Raw genomic sequence first — 13,268 nt, 5'->3', positions numbered from 1 at the left:
AGAGGGCCAGCTGGTACATGTTCTTTTCATGACTTTGACATGAGTGGTAGAAGGCAAACCTAACCACACAAGCATATTTTAAACCTCTGCTTTCATCACAGCTGTTGACATCACACTGGCCAAAACAAGCCTCGTGGCCAAGCCAGAATTCAAGTAGAGAAGCAGCGTCAATTCACCATGAGGCCACGGCAAGGGATATATAACACTAATAGAGATGAAAAATTGTGAGCAGTAATTTAATCTACATGCCCAACCCTTAGACAAACAAAGAAGCAAAAGAAGAATCAACCAGAGCAATGGAAGAAGGTTCCAAGATCATGGAAATCTTTAGCAGCTAGAGGTTAGGGTAAAGTGGCTGAAAAAGATGGAATGGGAAATCCCAAGGGAAGCCATTTAGAAAGAAGGGAAAGAACTGTTACTACGGGGCTCAGCCTGCAGTTTACTTTGGGGACCAACATAAGGATTTACTTTTGGTGTATAAGCCTTGAATGCCTGGCCTTCACAGAATCTCCAGGCCCATCTAACAGGAGCCAGAATCGCTCATTGTCACAAACAGGAAGTGAGAAAGAGAAAATACTTTCCAAGCTTCCCCATTTCTTTACTGTACGTGTTCCTTGACTTAGATCATCTTTCCAGACATATGACAAAAGTGAAGCCCAACCAAAGGGTAATATTTGATATCAACACTTGCAAAATTCAGAGTTTGTGGGTTTCCAAAAGCTAAGAACATTTTACATCTCCCCACTGCTGTATAAAAATGTCAGCTGGACAAGACCATGGGCATTTATCAATTCAAAGGAATGACAATAAATTCAGGAAACTTTAGTTGCTTACTATAAAATACCAAAAGTAGCCAAGCATGAAGCACGATTTTGTTTTCTCTCACAGTGTTTGTAATGATACTGTGGTTCCTCGCTGTTTTCCCAGAAGCGTTCTCTGAAACTTAACTATAAACTATTTTCTATTCTGCAAGTAAATATTTAACTATTTGAAATAGCATATTACCCCAGATAGTCAGTGGACAGCTTCTGAGAGTCTCAGATGTTAGCAAAATAGTTGTATGTTTAATATCCCAAGGTATAATTTCACATTGAAAGTGGTTGAAAGAAAAACTTCGGTTCTTAGAGAGGCAATGCGGATTTCTAGAAAGATCTCTGGTCCCAGCTCTGCCATTAACTAGCTCTACCACCCTGGACAACTCATTTCCGTGGAATTGAAGGCTTTTAACAACCTGGCTGGCATGAAAGAGCTTCTCAAGAAATATTTTCAACTTCTCATTTTTACGCTCAGTTCCAGCCCTCTTCCTTTCTCCTCTCTCTCATCTCACTGCCTTTTCATTCCATTATTTTGCAGCGCAGTTCATCCATTTCTTTGCACACTAAGCCCTGGAGAGCCCTCACTCTCAAAGGGGCCTTCAGGGCATTTTCAAAACAAAGAGTGACATGTCTCCTGATATAAAGTTTTCCCTGGTACTAGTGTATCAAAGTCTTTATTTTTAATAAAGTAGCAATTTTTCTTCCACTTATGTGAGTATGACAATAATGGGCTTTCAATGAGCTTATCGAATAAATGAAAATTAATTGCTTTTATACCCACCATGTTTGACCACTGATCTGACTTCAGTGTTTTTATAAATTCTCATTTATTTTGTACTATAACCCTATTAACTAAGAATCTGTGAGAAAAATTAGGCTCAGAGAAGTTAAATAATTTTTTCAAGACCACACAGCTGGTAAAGTAGTGAAACTGGGATTTAAATCCTCATCTACTTGATTCCAAAGCCTCTATTTGCTCATCTACAAAAAAGGAGGCTTAATCAGAAAATTTCTGAGGTTCCTTGAGATCCAAATTGCAGTGAGTCTTTGTGGGCAATAAAGGGTTAACTCAGCAGGCCTGGGTTTTCCAAACCTGCACATTCCAAAGACAAGTCTGGGCCTTGACTGGCTCCTGGGAGAGCATCTCTAAGACTTGGACTATTCTGCCTCGTAAGAGTATCTTCCTTTGCCTGGACCAGGGCCACTCCAGGTAGTTTATGCTAACAGTATTATATATGGTGGGGTGCCGTGTGCCATGTAGTATCAGCTTGACCTCTGGGGGGACTGGAGACTGGAGACTGAATAAATAAGGTCAGCCATGTGAGCAATCAGCCGTGCCAATGTGATCAACTCCCAATGAAAACCCTGGACACCAAGGTTTGGTGAGTTTCCCTGGTGGAAAATATTTCATGGCTGTTTTGACGTGTCAATGCTGGGAGAATGAAGCACTGTCTACATAACTCTACTGGGAGAGGACAACTGGAGGCTCATGTCTTTAATCTGCATTCTTTGGCAATAATAATCCATAACTAACGTACCACAACAAGAAGGACCCACAACTAAAAAATATATACAACTATGTGCTGGGGGGACTTGGGGAGAAAAAGCAGAAAGAAAAAAAAAGGAAGATTGACAACAGTTGTTAGCTCAGGTGCCAATCTTTAAAAAAAAAAAAAACCACCATAACTATGAGTATAACAGCTTTTCTGAGTTTTGTGAGGCCTTCTAATCTAAAGTGGTCTTGGGGATCCCCAACCACATTATGAGTATTCTCAATTATTTATTGCCAGCTCAGGACCACTGCCCCTCTGCAACTCAGAAGAGAACCCAAGAGTGACATTCCCCCAAAATTATTTTCCCCATATGATTCTGAGGATTTGCTAATGAGAGTCATTCTCGTAAGACTCGGAAGGCAGAAGAGATTGAGAAGCCATTGTTTGCCCAAAGACCAGGGATCAGCACCCTTTTTCTGTAAAGGGCTAGATAGTCAATATTTTAGTCTTTGCAGGTCATACAGTCTCTGCCATAGGAGTGCAAAGCAGCCATAAACAATATATAAACAAGTGAGCATAGCTGTGTTCCAATAAACCTTTATTTGTGGACACTGGAATTTGAATTCCATGTAATCATCACATCACAAAATATTACTCTGCTTTTGGTTTTTTCAACCATTTAGAAATGTAAGACCAGAGGCCAGCCCCATGGCCTAGTGGTTAAGTTCACGCCCTCTGCTTCAGCAGCCTGGGTTCAGAGGGTCAGATCTCAGGTACAAACCTATACTGCTTGTCAGCTATGCTGTGACAGCAACCCACATATAAAGTAGAGGAAGATTGGCAATAGATGTCAGCTCAGGGCTAATCTTCCTCAGCAAAATAATAAAATAAAGTGTAAGTCCACTCTTAGCTCACACACTGTATGAAAACAAGTGGCAGCCCAGACTTTCCCTTGGGCTATAGTTTGCCAATCCCTCACGTATTCAGCAGATATGAGATTCACATGGTGTCTGAGTGAGCTCTTAAGATCCACCTACTTCAGTGTTGCAGGATGAAACTGTCAAAAATGGTTTCTCTGATCCTGATCCCCTAGGCTTTCTGATGGTTTGTAGTCTTTAATTCCCTGTATTAAAGTCCTTTGTGCTTGGAATATATGGAGTGACTTCTGCTTTAATGACCAAACTCTGGCCCTTAGAACATTTAGTATTGTCAGCAGTTTTAGCAAAACAGAACCTCAAAGAAGAGGATCTTGGACTTCTTCTTTGATCTGAATAAAGTTAAAGGAAGTAATAACCTCATTGCTAGTGAAAAGTAAAACTTTTTGGTGCACAAAGGCAGTGGCAAAATAATTCCTTAAATTTCCACTCTAGTTGCCTGGAATTAAGCGCCTATAGAAAGCTAAATGTTGAAAGACAGCAGGACTGTTGCAATAGAATGTTCTAGTAGAAACATTCACTAGGTCATGACTGTGGAGCTGACTGGATACATAACACTGCAGCTTACAGAAGAAAAGCTTTTCAATTCTCAAGCACAGTCAGAGAAGCCCACAGCCTTTAAGACTGTCCTGAAAGAACCTTTTATTTCTTGTAGCTGCCGGGTTGAGATACGTGAAAGTCAAAACCAAATGTAATCCTACAGGTGGCTGAGTAACAACAAAAGCTGAACTCACAGTGAACTTTGTTAAGCCTCTTTTGTAAAAGTTAGGATGTCGACCGGGAAAGAATAGGGCCATGGGAATTGGAGTGGGGCACGTGGGGAGATCCCAAAGGAGAGGAGAGGCCATATTCTCTAGCATCGGTTGCAGGCGGATGCTGAGCAGCTGGTGAATGAGAAGCACACAGCATCGTCTGTCATGCTTTTGAGGACCACTGGCTTCAGGATTGCTGGCCGAGATTATTGGCAGGGGGTTTCGCGAACTGCCCTTCCCTTTCTCATCTGACAGGTGTGAAACTTCTCATTCCCTATAGTAAAATACAGAGAGCAACTTCTATTTGCTTGAATGAACATTGAAGGATACTATAACTAGACATCAGCTATCCAAAATATTAGGAAATTTGTTAATATGACACTTCCCTTCTCAGCATCGTTAAACAAAAGGATTGTGCAGACCTGAAAAAGTAAACATTGTTCCTAAACCAGGTAGGAATGGGTAGAGATTGGTGAGTGGTCCCAGCCATGTGCACTGGATAACGCGTTAGGATCACCGTTTATTTGTTAGGCAGAAATTGAAGGAAGCAACTCTCTCCGAATTAAGAGCATGTGAGTCTTTTTATCTTTGTAGCCCAAGCCCCTGTCCCAATGCCTAGCACAACCGAGTACCCAGTAATGTTTATTTAGCATTTGGATTGCCTGGGTGGCATGAATCCCTCCCCGCCCAATTGTTATTAACAATTTAATAGTCAAGGATTAATATTATCAGCAATAGTCAGCAATATACCGTTATGACATTAAAAGTCTGAAAGTCTGCCTGTCTCACGAAGACCTTCAGATGGGGTCATGCTTTGTTTATTTCGTTTGGTCTAAAGCAACCCGACTTTCATTTCCCATTTGCAAATTTGTACATTTCTAAACAAGGGAATTTTAGAACTTGGATGTATTCAATTAAATTACAACTGGTTTTCCAAGACTTATCTGCATGTATTTTAAAACAAGAAGAACATCCTATTTCTACTGTCAAAATCATTTTCCTTGCTTTAAGTGTAATATGCCATGATTTCAACCTAAATAGATTTTTAAGAGAGGCATATTTTTCCATAGACATTAGCTTTGTGTACCCAAATCTTTGGCGAGAGTTCTATTGAATATTTTAAAGTTATATTTGTGAAACTGCTATATGAAGGATATTTCAGTGGCATATTTTAGGTTACAAAGTTACTTCACACACATAGCAAAAAAGCCTCTCCTCGTGACATATTTCTTCATCTGGTGTGTAATATTTAGAGGGCTTTTGCTGCTAATGAAGTTCAAGAAAGAAGATATAAAAGAATACTCTATCAATCAGCATTTCTGGACATACAAATATAAACATCTCTGGAAATTAACTAGAAAACTTATGAACTACCAGCCAATAGAGCATTTAGAGAAAGTCCCACAAAATAATGGAAAAAGTAAAATAAATGTGACATGTCTTGAAAAATAAAATAAAATAAAACAAAATTTGATCTGTTTCTTCCTGAAGATCATTGGCCATTTAATCTCAACATTCTGAATTTATTTCCATTGAGAGTGGGATCTGTGAGAGTAAGGGCTTTGGCTAATTCTCCACTTTACTCAGCACCTAGAATAAGATCTGGTGTAAGTAAGGCCCTTAAGAAACAGTCTTTGAATGAATGTAGCATGGATGGATAATGATTAAATGATTTTTTTATCTTTTATTTTACATTTTTTTCTTCCACTCCACCCGACTCATTAAAGACTGCATTAAAAAAAATTAAGGACCCTGTGTCTGCTCCAGTTACCATTAGCAACCTCTCAAACCATCCATCAATGCCTGGTCAACATCGCCACTTGAGGAACTTTCTTCAGGCACCTCACACTGAACCTGGGATCTTCCCTGCTCCCCAGCCTCTCCCTCCCATGCTTCACCGTCACACCTCACGATGTGCCCCCCCCGCCGCCCCAGTAAACATCCCCACAGTCCACCAGCTATGGCCAGGGATCTTCCTTTATGTCTTACTCCCTAGATCCAGTCACTACCAAGTCCCATCAATTCTATTTCCAAAATCCTTCTCCATCCACCCACCAGCCTCTGTTTCCATCGTCACTAATCTAAGCCACTCCATCTCTATCTGGACCTGGTCAACAGACTTTTAACTCATCTCCCTGCTTCCCACTTGCCTCCCTCCAATTCATTCTTTGGAACTCAGCCAGAGAGATCTTCCTAAAACTCACACTAGATCAAGTAATCCTCCTGTTTAAAACCTTTCAGAGAGGACGTGGAGAAAAGGAAACCTTTGCGCACTGTTGGTGGGAATGTAAATCGGTGCAGCCACTATGGGAAACAGTACGCAGGTTCCTCAAAAAATTGAAAATAGAACTACCGTATGATCCGGCAATCCCACTTCTGGGTGTATATCCACAGGACATGAAAACAAGGTGTTTAAGAGATATCCTGCTTAATGAACAGGATAATTTAATGAACTCCCGTGTTCACTGCAGCATTGCTCACAATAGCCAACACATGGAAACAACCTAAGTGTCCATCGATGGATGAGTGGACAAAGAAGACACTTGTATGTGTGTGTGTATACACACACAATGGAATATTATTCAGCCATGAGAAAGAAGGAAATCCTGCTATTTGTGACAACTTGGATGGACCTTGAAGGCATTATGCTAAGTGAAATAAGCCAGAGAAAGACAAATACTGCACGGTGTCACTTAAACGTGGGATTTTTTTTAAAAAGTCAAATTCTTAGAAACAGAGAGTAGAAAATCAGTGCCAAAGGCTGAAGAGTGGGAAAAATAGAGAAAGATTGGTAAAAGGGTACCAACTTTCAGTTCTGAGATGAGTAAGTTCTGAGGCTCAGATGTAAAACATAGTGACTGTAGTTGATAACACTGCATTATATAACTGAAATTTGCTAAGGGAGTAGAACTTAAGTTTCTCACCAAAAAAAATAAATAAATATGTGAGGTGATGGATGCGTTAATTAACTCAGTTAATCCTTTCACAAAGTATCAAATCCCACAATGTGTGCTTTAAATATCTTACCACTTTGTCAATTATCCCTCAACAAAGCTAAAAAAATAAAATATACATTTTCTTGCGGAAAAAAATCACCTTTCCAAGGCTTGGTTTTTCTGGCTGACTTCTGCCCACGTCTTCAGCCTCATGCTGTGCCGCTGTCCCCTCATTCGTGACCACTCTCGTGCTGTGTTGCAGAGACAGACAGAGAGAGACCCAGGATTCAATCTGAGGACATATAGATAGCCTGAAGGCTGTGGCCTGGCCAGACGGGAAGAAGCGAGCAGAGGCAGGCCATAAACAGATTAGTTTAATTCGATCAAGGGGTAAAGGAACCTGGGCTGGGATTTTCAGACTCAAACCAGACGGAAGAATTAGATAATGTTCAGCGTGAATTCGGGGCACCACCTGGAGGGCATGGAATTAAAAAGAAAAACTCTCGTATGGGTTGGTGGCGAGGAAAGAATCAAAGCTAAGACCGAGCCAAATTCTCTGGCCAGTCAGCAGCCTCCGTGTGCTGGGATTTTCTTACCCTCAATTTGCTTGAGAGGATAACCTTCATATCCTTCGAAGACTAAAAATGTTTCCCGGATTGGCACAGGGCCACCATATGCAATTGTGCAGGGCGTGTACCACCCAAGTCGAGGGCCCACCTCTTACATCGAGGAGGATGTGAACATTGCCTTCAGAGTTGTTCAGGAGCCATGTATGCAACCATGTGTAGCAATCTTCATGAAGAAGTATCTTTTACCTCCAGGAAGAATAGTAATGCTTTTGTGTTAAGTTCAAGAATAAATATTTGTAATTGATAGTTCGGTCTTGGCATAACTACTATTTAAAGCACATGTAATTTTGGAGAGAATTTGCCATATTAGAATATCTAAAAGATTAGATTTGTGAATCAATAGGAAACAGCTAGCAGACCCAAACTGGTTAAAGCTTGAGGAAAGTTTTGATGAAGAGACTATTAAAAAGGAGTAAACAGTATTCTGAAGCTAGTGACAGTGGCGATTACCTCTCTAGGGCTGAAGGGCATGACCTAGAGGCAGAGAGGTCTGTATAGAATCGTGATCTTGAACTCAGTGCTTCCACCGGTGCCTCCTGGCTCATTCTATCAGCCCTTCCACGGATTCTAGGCATCTCATTCCCTGTGTTATATCTCTTTCTGCTAAAAATATGTAGATTGGTTACTATCTTCTGGACTGGCACAGATAGCCAAAGCAATTGCAGAGAATAGACCCTCAAGGACAGAAATGTGGAATGGATTACGGGATCTGGTTGGATTGAAGATTGGGGTTATCTGGAGACTGTGAAAATGGAGACATTGTAGTTCATGCATTAGCGCGCTGATTGCGTAACTGAGCACCTGCGGTTCCTTAGCGTGAAGAGCCCATCGCAGGCAGAGCTGTACCAGGTTGCCTGGCAGTAAAAGTGGCAGTAGGGACCTGATGAAGCAAGGGAAGACAGGTGGGAGAATATCCCAGGCAGTGCGAACAGCCAACCGTGAGTGGGGGTGTGATGCTGTGGAGGAGCAGCCGTGGGGCCAGGGCAGCGGGAGGGTCAATGAGGGAGAGGTGAGGAGGCCAGGTCTGAGGCCAGAAGGCCAGCTTTAGAGGACTGGATGCAGGTTTCAAAGGGGTACAAATCCATTTTTTGGAGATAAGATGTAAATCCATTTTTAAAATATATACTTACATGAAACAAAATGTTCTTAAGAAGTAACATCTTCATGTCAACTTTATTGTTCCCTATTCCCCTGTTTCTGGTAAATTGACAGAACAGTGGCACTAATATATCACAAGCTTCTGGTGCACAAAAAATGACCACTCCATTTCAGGCTACCGATAGAATCTGCTAAGACGTCCACACGACCTCCCAGCTCTCTCTACCACGCAGAGAACATGCCACCTTCTCACTATGATCTAAAGCAGGTGTCCTTGACCACGAATTTTTCAAAAAAAAGTTCGATGTATTCAAATCAGAAATCCATACTCCCAGAGTGGTTAATTAGCATTCGAAAGACTGTTGGGGAATCCACGCTGCAGAAATGACTGACAGTAGCATCTCAAATATTGCTACCTAAATCTGTAACGGAGTTTGTTAATTAGCATCAGAGACGTCTGAAATGATGTTCGAATCACTCCTAGGCTACAGATGAAACTGGCACACACTTTGGCATTACTCTGACTTGCACGCAGAAGCGTTTTTAAATGAAGCACCGTTGATTTAACAGAGCTCGGGAAAAGGAACGGTGACTAGTTGACGTCTCATGGTATCCCTCCGCTGGGCTGGTGATTCTTGATTGCCTTACCATATGCACTTGGGTGGCTTCCAGAGAGAGCTTCACTCTGTCATTGTATGCAGTGTGATAAAAGGAGCAGTTTTAAGTCTGGCCATCAGAGGTCAGTAAATTCCTGCTAACTCAATATTTTTCATTTGAAATCTTTTTAGAATAAGAGTTATACATTAATTTATACGCAGCATGAGAGAATTCTTCTCAATCTTTAAAGAAATAAAAGAAATAACCATTCTCCAAAGAAACCTAAGGAATCCTCACTCTATGAGCAGAAGACTCTTTGTCCGCTTCAACCTCCATCTTATCTATAGTTTCAAATTCAAGGTTCTGCATAAATTCTAATAGAGCGAGCCTGGCTTTAACACAAGGATCCAACCATCATCCTTTCCATTTGCAGGGAGGAAAAAAAGAAAAATTCAAACCAAAGCTTCTAAAATAATGTAGATTTCTATTATTTGTATACATTACATTAACCTCTCAACTTTTAATCATTTTGGTTCACATCTTTAAGATGTATGTAGGGAGGTATTATTATCTAAGTTTTACAGACTAGGAAAGAAACACCGAGAAGTATGTAAGTAGCCTGCAGTCCAAAGTCTGGCGTATAACCATAGCCCTCAATATATTTACCTTCTCTAAACTCCATCACAGACCACCTTATATCTTTACTACACCACACATGTGCTTATTTATGTCTTTCATTCTAATAACAATGACACTGTAAGCTCCTTTGGGGGCAGGAATCCAGTCCCTTCTCTATCACCCCACAATGACTTGAATATAGTTAATCAAGAAATTGAATTTGCTAACTAAATAACTAAATTGCATTTGCCTGGTCTCCTTGTCTTCCCGTAAGCCCTGTAAAACACACACACACGCGATGGTGAGCAGCAGCTCCAACCGGGAGAAACCCTCGTTGCATTATAAGTCTGAACGACATCAGAGAAACCCAACTACCCAATTCTAGACACAACCAGGTATGTTCATCCACTACAGCAGATCTTCAAACAAATTGATTTTGTATCCCAGCAGCAAAAATATATAAGCGTGCATCCCCAATATACAGATATTTATTTATAAATTACAAGTATGCATGTCTATTAATATTCATTTACATTTCAAAACATATATTATAAAATAAAAATATGTTTAGGTAATTACATATTCTATTTCCTTTATAATGGCACAAAAATATCTTTTGGTCTCCCTAAATATTATTCTAATAGCATTTTGTAAATACCAATATGGTGGAACTCTCACCTCCATGTTTATAATTTATTTATAAATTACAAATATTTAGGAACATTTCAAAAACACACACATGAGAATTTTAAAATGAGCAAAAGATGTGATGAAATATTTTAAATAATTCTGTACATATATATTTTTTAAAGATTGGCACCTGAGCTAACATCTGTTGCCAATCTTCTTTTTTTTTCCTTCTTCTCCCCAAAGCCCCCCAGTACATAGTTGTATACTCCAGTTGTGGGTCCTTCTGGTTGTGCTACATGGGACACTGCCTCAGCATGGCCTGATGAGCGGTGCCATGTCCAAACCCAGGATCCAAACCAGCAAAACCCTGGGCCACTGAAGTGGAGTGCATGAACTTAACCACTCGGCCATGGGGCCAGCCCCTGTATCTTCTTTTTAACATTACAAAACACCTTTTTGTTCTCTCCCATTATTTTTCCTCTCAGATTATTACAGTTCAAAGATTTGAGTTTGTCTGGATACTTGGTTTTAATGGCTACAGAAGGTAGAAAAGTAACCCCACAAAAACATGTTACAATATTTGCATCCATCCATATTTCAAATAGTGTGTTTAATAATTTGCATTTTATTATGTAAGATTATATCGTCATTGTTTAATCTCATAATGTAAAAAAAAAGTTCACACTAATAAATGATGTCTGCACTACCATTTTCTTGTAGATCACTTACGCGGGCACTGAGTACTGTCTCAGAGGTTCTTACAGTCTTTCTAAGAAGCTCTTTAAACCAGGGGTCCATTGGGGAAGATTATTGTACTTAAACTAGAGGAAATAATGCCTAATTCCCCTGCACTGTCCTATGTCACAATGCCCTCAACGTGAAGGAAGGAGTGTGACCGCCGCTGTGAGCCTCTTCCTGGGGACGCCCCCTCTGCTTTACACGTTCCTCATCTGCCTCCACAGTTTGTGACTCTATGACACGTGAACTGAACCAGCTGACTGTCAGTCTATATACTGACTCTTCGGAAAGCTTAAATTCCTTCCCATAATTTTAGAAAAAATAAAGAAATAAAAATTCAAATGTTTTCTTTTCATATGCAATGGATCATTTTGTGAACACCTAAGGCTGGCACTCTCCCTCTATCCCCCATGTTGGTGACCACTGCTAGAAAAGGGGTCCAGTTAAATATAGGAACTCCACAGTACGGCCTCGTGGGTCCACAACAGGGCCAGGCCCAACCAGAGATAGAAAAAGTCCCTGTATTTGTTTTCTATTGCTGCGTAACAGTATTATGGCAAACTTAGTGGCTTACAAGAACACACGTTTATTATCTCACACTTCCTGGGATAGGAATCTGGGGGTGGCTTAGCTTTGAGTGCTCTGCTTAGGTTCCTACAAGGCTGCAATCCAGGTGTTAGGCAGGGCTGGGTTCTCATGTGGAGGCTTGACTGTGGAAGGATCCACCCCGCGACTCACATGGTTATTGACAGCATTCAGGTGCTTTTGATTGCAAGGCTGAGAGCTTCTAGGTTTTGCTGGCTGTTGGCCAGAGGCTGCTGTCAGCTCCTAGAGCCTGCCCACAGTTTCTCACCACACGGGATTTCTCAATATGGCTACTTCCTGCCTTGAAGCCAGCTAGGGAGAGACAGAATCCAGCAAGACTGGAGTTACAAATTTATGCTGTGTAATCACATGATCGAAAACTCATAATCACATAACTCCATCAACTTTGCCCTGTCAGTTAGAAGCAAGTCATGAGTCCCACCCACAAAAAGGAGGGGAACCACACAAAAGCATGAATACTGGGAGGTGGGAGATCATAGGACCACGTTCAGAGTCTGTCTGCCAATTCACTATTTGCTGTCAAAGGGGAAAAATGCAAAAATAAATACTGAAAATTACTAGTTTTTTTCTTATGAGCTTAAGCCTAAAATCTACATCTCTGTAAAAGAGTTATCAACGAAAGTGACTTTCAATGATATACCCTTCGGAAGGGTAGTGTTTCACAATTTTTTAGAGCAGCTTCTTCTGTTGGCATCTAAGGACAGCTCCCTCCAACTCAGTGCTATATTTCCCAGAATCTCTTGCCAACAGGATTCTGGGTTAAATCTCATCAATAGGAGGCACTCCGTCAAAGTTTTGCAGGCAGAAGGGAGACGGAGCCTCCTTGCTCCCAGTCAGTGTGGGCAGATAGTCTGTGGCTGTGAGGCTCCGCCGGCAGCCTCCAGGCCTTTCCTTTGTTGCTCCCAGCAGAGGGACCACCCCAAGTTCTTTCCTGCAATTCCTGCAGCTTCCGACTCTTGGAAAGTTAGCAGCACGCCTGAGCATGAGTGTCAGCTTTCCCTTCCTTTCTCTTCTCCTGCCCTTTTTGCAAACAGCTAATTACCTGAATTTAAACTCCCTCCTACTTGAATCTACATAGTACTTTCTGTTTTCCTGACTGAACCCTGACCACACGCAGGGTTACAGTCCCTTTTAAGGACCACTGTGTTGAGTCCTGCTTGAACTTCTCTCTGACCCAGACATAAATATTGTCACCTATTTAGTGTTTATCCTTCTAGATATCTCTCTCTCTGTCACACATACAACAAAAATATCTGCTATTGTTTTGCATGTTTTTCTAAAGCACAATGTTATTGTGAGTGTTCTAGTCATCTAATGGTGCATAAAAAACCACACAATAACTTACTGGGTAAAACAAATAACATTTATTATGCTCACAATTCTGTGGGGCGGAAATTAGGGCACGACACAGGAGGGATGGC

The sequence above is a fragment of the Equus asinus genome, chromosome 22, assembly GCF_041296235.1.
Source record: "Equus asinus isolate D_3611 breed Donkey chromosome 22, EquAss-T2T_v2, whole genome shotgun sequence".
NCBI lineage: Eukaryota > Metazoa > Chordata > Mammalia > Perissodactyla > Equidae > Equus > Equus asinus.
The sequence above is the reverse complement of the archived record's forward strand: the minus strand, read 5'-3'. Positions refer to the sequence as shown.